The sequence below is a fragment of the Pollicipes pollicipes genome, unplaced genomic scaffold, assembly GCF_011947565.3.
Source record: "Pollicipes pollicipes isolate AB1234 unplaced genomic scaffold, Ppol_2.1 Scaffold_4002;HRSCAF=4701_pilon_pilon_pilon, whole genome shotgun sequence".
In the NCBI taxonomy this organism is placed as follows: Eukaryota; Metazoa; Arthropoda; class Thecostraca; order Pollicipedomorpha; family Pollicipedidae; genus Pollicipes; species Pollicipes pollicipes.
Window position 1 is genome coordinate 13,943,894 of NW_023596420.1, and position 8,692 is coordinate 13,952,585.

Below are 8,692 nucleotides of genomic sequence, written 5' to 3' on the forward strand. Positions count from 1 at the left end.
ATATTTCCGACGCCCAGAGATGAATTGTGCCGCGAAGTTCAGCAGCTTCTGCAGTCGTGATGTTTGAGTAGTGTTACATGTTCCGTACACACAGTTGCAGTAACGGATTACTGAGATGACTAGACCCTGGACTAGAGTAATGAGTGTGGCCTGAGGCAGACTGTGCCGGCTGTGGCTGAGGCCGATAAGAACGCCAGTGCATCGTCGCACGACGTCATCAGTGTACGCAGTAGACGTCATTCACTGGTCAAATACAACGCCCAAGTTTCGAACGGAAGAAGAGCTGACCACAGTGGCGCCCATAAATTCGATGCTAGTCGGTGGCAGGTTCCGAAGATTTTGACGTGTGCCGAGGACTATGAGCTGTGTTTCTGTCGTTAATTTTCATTCCGTTTTTGGCAAACCATTTGGACAGGTGTGAAGGATGTTGCTCCATGGATGTGATCAGCCTACCAATGTCACCGGGCCTCCCACTCACCAAAACCTGCGTGTCGTCCGCGTACTGCACCGTATCCGCAATATCCGTTGCTTGGTATGACCTACGCTGTACAGTCAAAGATGTCGGTGCGCTGCGCGGCGATGCCAGATTTGAACGTGGTTCGGCCTTCGGCGTTCTGATGTGTTTCACCAGCTGATGCTCCTCAACCTGAAAAATGGCCTGGCCTGGGGAAAAGGAAGGGGTCGGGTAACCTGAATTCAGACCGTAACTGCCAAGGGTCACTTTATAAATGTTACTAACTGTAACTGTAACTGTTATTTTCTAAAATCCTTTGCGGGGGGGGGGGGCGTTGAGCTTAACCTACAGTGTTAATCTTACCTTCCCTAAAACGTTATTCATCCCCAAATTCCGGGCATAGTATTGCTTCAGAGAAGAATGACTCCCTATTCCAAGCCCATACGAAACTAAAGCTTTGTTTGGGGGGTTACGGCTGGTGTAAATCACACAGAATATCTTGGTAAGACGGTTCGATACGGTCACCGCAACAAGCTCTCATTGATCGTCCATGGAGGGTGGTCCGAGCCACAAGACAAATGGCCGCAGAATGACGTAACCCGACACGTGCAGACAACAGAAGATTATGCACATGATTAGCCGCGGAGGGGCTAATCATCATGTATCGCATCATGGTGCACTGCCAGGAAGTACCTAGGTAGCGGCACGAGGTCAGCATATCAAACGTGGGCCACCAATAGGTGGCGCGAACGAGTGTTATTGTTGTGTGCGTGACATTGTGTATCGTGTGAGAACTGAATGTTTCCATAGGTTCATTGTACTGTTTTGTGCTGGTAAATAATATGAGTGATATGCTTACTAAGAACCACAGCTATTGTATGACCGCTAATGGCACATTGACTACAATCCCCGGGCAGGTATTTGCTGCTGTGAAGTTATGTCACACCGACCCATAGCGAATCAACAGAGCTCACGTCGACCCGTTTGGTGGCCATACACGTGTCTGACGAGACCTAAACAAGTGGTTTGGATAGCACCCGTCTCCGTACAACGCCCCCGGTTCCGACCCTCGCTCGTCTTCGAGCACCCCGGGCCTGCTCGCTCTGATGCTGACTCTCGCTTGTCAACGACCAGTGTTCGCCTGCCCTCTGAACCAATTCTGGAACCTCTCGGCACTTACGTTGGCGTCCAGCCTCGTGATGAGAACGTGTTATTTCGGAAAATCAACGTTTTTTGGCCATCAAAACAAATCGAGGAAATCTGCGGTTCATACGAGCTCAAAATTGGAGCACCGGCAAACGGATCACTGATCAACAAAAAACACAAAAAAGCAACCGCGCACAGTCCAAGGCTCCGCTTAAAACAACTGAATTTTGGGGCAAGCAAGTGAAAGTCTCCCTGCAACATGCCCGGGACATCAATAAAGGCACCATCATTGCGCCTGAGTTCCGTCTAAGATGGAGGACGAGGTCCTGGCTGGGCTCAGAGACGAGCAAGTTTGCCATGTCCGACGGCTGACGACTTTCAGAAACGATCAGCGTCGCGACACCAGCCTGCTCGTTATCACCTTCACTACCAACCGACTTCTAGAAACGCTCACCGCTGGTTACCTTCGTTATTAAGTACGAGCATTCATTCCAAATCCACTCAGGTGTTTCACATGTCAACGGTTCGGACACGGCAGCGGTACTGCAAGTAGAGTGCCAGATGCCTTAATGGGAATATTTCACATTTGAATATATTAGGATAAGCATCAGACGTGATGGGAAAAGCTCCAGTGGTATGCTTTCGAGGTTTAAAAACGACCCTAAGTAGCAAAATGTCAAAGTTTGTAAAAATGCGCCCCATTGCGTCAGTTTGATGGCGTCGTGGAATCGTTTTGTGTCGACAACAATGTCTGACAGCATCTGGCAGCCAGACCTAAAGAACACCTCGCAACGCACGAAAGCTGACGCCAGCTGGCCATTCTTGTCGCGGGTGCTGCGTTAGGTGGTGGATTAGTGAATGGCTTGTTTGTGGATGTTTTGTCTTGGTCCTGGCCATAAGAGAGGTTTTGGTGGGCTGCTTGGCATAAGTAACGTAGCGCTCGCCAGCTTTTAGGACAGATTATTAACATCAAAACACAACATGCTGTGGAAACCGTCACATAACGTCGTGAATCCCTTACCGAAACCTGCCAAGAACTGTTGAGAATGTCTACTGTATCGTCGACGTATCCCTGCCTGCAGTGTTTATTATTTGTGATCGTAAATGCAGTTGCATGCATTTACAGGCCTTTTGCTTTTCATTTCATTCAGATTAACAAATCTGTAGCATTGCTATGAATTTATTGCCAACGCATTGCTGTTTCTCTGGTAAAGATGGCAAGGTTGAGCTACCAACAATCTGTTTCCTGCCCAGGCTTATTTATGCAATTACTAGTTAACCCTGATATAACCATTGTGGTGCAACAGCATTCTCGCTGGTGATAGTCCTTCGACGTTGTTAAACCAGTTGCTACCAGTCATTTATAAATTATAAAATGTTATCTCATAGGCTTGACAAGGAGTAGTCAACCAAGTGGTATATTGTGTACTGGCACGGGTTAACGGTGTCATCGTCGCACTACCTCAGTGCCGCACTGTGGCATGGCATAATGAACAATAATACAGCTTTTGTACTGCGATCCTTGCTGCTTTCATAATAAATTACATGATGAAAAGATGGGTCAGGCATGCATTATTGTATTAACTCCACATCTGACATATGACTGACCAAAAACACACGATACAATACACAAATCACGCTCAGCAAAGCACGCAACCAATAAGTGGCATCACTTGCTCAGCCTGTTTGGGAATCCACAAAATATAGGTGACAAATATGCAAACACGTCTTCTGCTTCCACAGCCATGCAACATGCTGCAGCCATCAGGCTGCTTTACTAAGAATGCTGGCAACATACGCAATAGCACATGTATGACAAGAAAACACTGCCATGGAACTGCAAACCTGCTGACCTTGCACAAGGCTGGAGGCATGAAAAGTGCATGTAGTCATGGTTAGGTGGGCGAAATGCAAGGGAGTGATGAAGCTGCTTGTGCACTCAAGGCTCATGATAAAAATATTGCGAAGTGCCATCCAAGAAACCAACAGCAATACTTTTCCACCTTTTCCAGCACGGAGCATCTCGCACAAGTTGCAGTGACTAGGACATTGATGACTTACAAGCAATACTAGGCTGCATAAAAATTTCTTAAAACAGTAGTATGGCAGCTATGATAATGCAGCACTACATTTCCAGAATTCTTAAGGGAAAGACAATTTTGCAGAGTCATATCATGCGAGCTTACACCATACATGTGCATTAATGAGCTGTACGGACCTGCTCCTACTGCCAAAATGAATTGCTAATATGATGGCATGCAATGGATTAGGTACGTACTGTGACACCTCAAAAGGCTCAAAATGTTGGCAAGGCCATAATGAGGTAGAAAATTGCCTTTGAACATCGCTGCAGCATGGGTGCTAGTGCTTCTTTCAGTTTGCCGACATAACTACCTTGTCATGTTCAAACGCAAGCCTAAAGATAGAGGCAGGTATCAATATATCACATTTTATTGGGAGTCATAAAATTCAAAGAATGCCAACACAATTCCCTCCCAGAAGTACAAATCTCGCACGACACTCCCCGTCACATTAAGATCAATACAAGCCACTGGCACGCGCCACCAGTGATCACACCCGTTCCAAGTGCCCGATTCACACTTCAATGCCAAATAAGTGCGATCCCACACTTGCGCAGCCCGCGTGACTATCAAATTGCAGGTTTTCTCGCAATTTCCGCACAGGTTTCGAGTGCCGCACGTTTCGTTGGTGACGAGAGCCGCACAACCCGAAAGTGCTCACACTTACGTTCGCGACACGCATTCAGCAGCGAAATCTCACTAACATCCAATCACCTTCCGCAGATTGTATCATACGTGCCGCATCATCCCTCTCGCTAAGATATCGGCGGCCATTCTGTTCTGACCATCAACAGAAAACAGCCTGTAATACAACGGCAATCGTATGACGCTGCTATGACGATATCAATGCCATGGTGAATTTGGAGAAGTCTCCTAATAAACCTTTTCGCACTTTTGTGAGCGTATAACCCGGGAACCAGAAGGTTTTGGGTCTTAAAAAGGGCATGACCGTGAACCGCATCAAAAGGTCCTCAAGATGGCTATTTCAGTTCAAAAACCCCATGTAAAGGTGGAACATTCCCTTTAAGTGAGGCGAGACTCCTCACGAGGGGACTACCAGCACATCTCCCCAGAATTGTCTCAGCTGTGGGAGCGTTGATCACGCCGCCATCTCCTCCCAGTGTCCCACCCGAAAAAACATTTGCTCAGAAAAAGCTAAGACAGGTGCGTTCTATGCTAAGGCACGGCGCACTGTCAGTCAAAAATGTCCCAGTCCAATCAAAACATATGCACAGGCAACAAAAGCCACGATGGCTACATGCGGGACACAGACAGACTCCATTCTCCAGCTGCCTCCCCCGAAGCTCCTCACTCATCCCTCATCTGCCTCAATTGAGTCGACCACGCAGACCCTGACAAAAAACGGAATTGAGTCGCTCCTGGCTGTGCGCTCGAATGCCCAGGCGCTCGTGCACTAACGTCCCCAGGCTGGCCGGCGTTCCAGCCCGCCAGCTAATGCGTGGTCCACGTGCGACTCAAGCCGTTCGGCGTCCTAGCCCTCCAGCCATAAACAGTCGGCAGCCCGGTCCTTCTGGCCGTCACACGAAACATGGCCTCCCCCCGCCCCCCCCCCCCCCCCCCCCCCGCCCACCACAACACCTGCCAACGCCCGAACGAAAGCCGACGGTCCCGTCCATCAGCGAGGATGGCGATGCAACGACCACGGTCTGTCTCGTTTGGTCGATTTCCACCAACCGATGGGAATGGATCCCTTCATCATTAAATGTTTGTCATCTGGCAGTGGAATTGTCGCAGTCTTGTTTCAATATGGTCTGGAATAAAGGCACTTTTTGTTCTGTTACATGCAACCATCATCGTCGTACAATAGACACAGCTTCGTCCCACCGACATATATAACTTTAAAATGCCGAAGTACTTGTTATATCGCTGTGACGCCACGGACGGCAAGCGTCGTCAAGGTGTGGTGGCGCTGTACATCAGTCAAGAATTAACACAAACTGGGATGGGGTTCAGATGACCCCCCGAAGGTCTTTCGGAATTATTTCGGAACGGCGGCTACGCAGCTGCGCCAGTCTCCATAGTTGTAGACAACTGAATAGTGGATCACTAAGTATCACAACTTTAGATGCACCTTGTAAGGTCGCTGACCTACGGCAGGGCGAAGTTAGACCATGGATTCTGCGAAGTCAGTAATAGCAGTGTCCCAGAATTGCCGACTCTGAGTGTAAAGCAACACCCTATGAGGTCAGGGTGACTTTCCTACCCAACGTTAGAAGAAAATCATTGTACACCATTCGTCGTGTTTAAGGCAGGACATATTCGTAAATAATCTCAAAACAGGTAGAATCGTGCTCCTACCTTCGAATTTCAATAACTTCGTGGCGGGCTCCCGAGCGCCGCGCGCACCGCACCGCCTGGACTCCCCAGCGCCGTTTCTGCGTTGCCGTTGCGTAAATACAATATTTCTGCTTACCAAGAACTCTACAAAATGTACGGGACCAAGGTAAACCATTCGTCGTGTTTAAGGCAGGACATATCGTAAATAATCACAAAAAGGTAGATTCGTGATCTTACCTTCAATTTTTTAATTACGATGGCGAGCTCCCGAGCGCCGCACACACCAGCACCCGCGACACCCGCCATTACTGCGCGGGTCACAACATTACTGCGCATCAAGCAGCATCAAGAACCATAAAAATGTACCGGGCCAAGGTAACAAGAATCCATGAAATTTGATCCTCGACGCCAACGGGACCATGGGTTGCAGGGGGATTGGGTGGGGAATGTAAAGCAAAATGAGAACATGGCAGCTAAATAAAAGTTCACTATATGACACCTATAAATGACATGGAACATGGACGCCAATGGGACGCTGGGTTGAAGGGGATATAGGGTGGGGAGGTTAGGTTAGGTTAGGTTGGGTTAGGTTAGGTTGGGTTAGGTTAGTTAGGTTATTAGGTTAGGTTAGTTAGGTTAGGCGTTAGGTTTAGGTTAGGTTAGGTAGGTTAGCTTAGCTAAGCTTAGGTTCTGGTCTATTCTCAGGTTAGGTTAGTTAGTTAGGTTAGGTTAGGTTAGGTCAGGTTAGCTTAGATTAGCTCAGCTTAGGTTCTGGTCTATTCTCAGTTAGGTTAGGTTAGGTTAGGTTAGGTTAGGTTAGGCTAGTTTAGGATATGTTCTGGACTATTCTGGCCTGTGTGTTTCATAAATGTACCTAAACTCGATAAGAAACGATTTTGGCTGTTTTATGTTTACCATGGTCCCGTACACGCTTTATGGTTCTTGATAAGCAAAATATTGTGCTTCGAACAACGCAGAAACGGCGCTTGGGAGTCGAGGCGGTGCAGTGCGGTACGTGCGGCGCTCGGGAGCTCGCTATTGTATTTATCAAAATTCGAGGGTAGGAGCATGATTCTATCTGTTTTGAAATTATTTACGACATGTTCCGCCTTAAACACGACGAATGGTGTACCTTGGTCCCGTACATTTTGTAGAGCTCTTGGTAAGCAGAAATATTGTATTTACGCAACGACAACGCAGAAACGGCGCTGGGGAGTCCAGGCGGTGCGGTGCGCGCGGCGCTCGGGAGCCCGCCACCGAAGTTATTGAAATTCGAAGGTAGGAGCATGATTCTACCTGTTTTGAGATTATTTACGACATGTGCCGCCTTAAACATGACGAATGGTGTGCAATGATTTTTTCTATCGTTAGGTAGGAAAGTACACCTACACCTCCTATGAGGAGGAATTTTTCACTCCTTTTCCCCATATTTTAGGTGAATTTTTCACTCCTGCCTTACATTGTCTAATCGCACATGCCAAACCCCTACTTCCCTTTCTGAGGTTTTCAGATGTCATCCAAAACCGAGCTCACCTGAAATCACCAAGCATAAACGAGGCTCCGCAGAATCTGGACACCTATGGCTATGTCGCGCCTCACCTACATCTGAATCACGTTTATGTATGCACAGAGCAGGGGCTCCAGGTACCTCCAAGTCCTAGAACCCCATCGACCCCAGCCGCTTGCACACAGTAAGTTTGGTTTGTTTACAAAATGCATCACAATCTGCAGCTGTGCGCCAAATGCAAGGTTTTTACGCATCCCCTATTTGTTTGGTCTCACCACCACACCACGAAAGCGGAGCCTGGTACAAACACCAGCAAGGCCTGGTAGAGAATTTTACTCCACGTGCTTCTTTTTTCCCGGGGGAAACTTGACCACTAAATTGCATCACTTCCGAAATGCATGAGTGGAAAGTTCAAGAACTGTCTTCTAATTTAAACTTGCAAGATGAATATCACCATTTGAGCACTAACATTAACAGATTTTAAGCCAAATCAGCTGATAACAAAATTTTGCGAGCAAAGTACCAGTCTTTATATTTATTTAGCTACTTTTGTTTTTCTTGGTATCATACCAGTGTGATGCCACTTTATGCTTTCTTTCTTTTCGATTGTCTTTAGAGGTACAATCTGCCGCTTAAAATTTAGATTAATTTCTGTGCAAGATGCTCCAAATGCAAATTTGTACGTATTTCATACATAAATTGGATCAATTCGCCAGCCGCCCAAACATGTTTGATATGCACCCAAGCGTGAACAATTCGCAGGGAATGAAGGAGACAATTTGAAGGACGAAACTTATTTTACCGCCATTTTGGCCCTTTTAAATCTTCGGTTAACCGTTTTCTTGCTTCATGGCGGTGCTCAATAATGATAAATCCACGCCTTTCGAGTGTCTAGCTCACCAGGCTACCTGGCAAGGCTATTAAGACAATGCGAGGCTGCCTTATAGAGCCTTGGGACAGACCTGACACGGCTAATACAGAAGTGTTTGATGGCGAAACTCAGCCCTTTGGAGATGTTTGTCGTGCAAACCTCTTACTTGTTTCACATTTTAATCTCGAAGTTTGGTGGGCATGAATGAAATTTACATTTGGGGGGTGAGTCGGATGACCCTGCCAGCATACCATGCAAAAGGTGCTGAATTTTTGTTTTTGAGGGAGCCGGAAGAAGCCAACCATTCTCCTGTGGACCAAGTAATTGCTTACCTT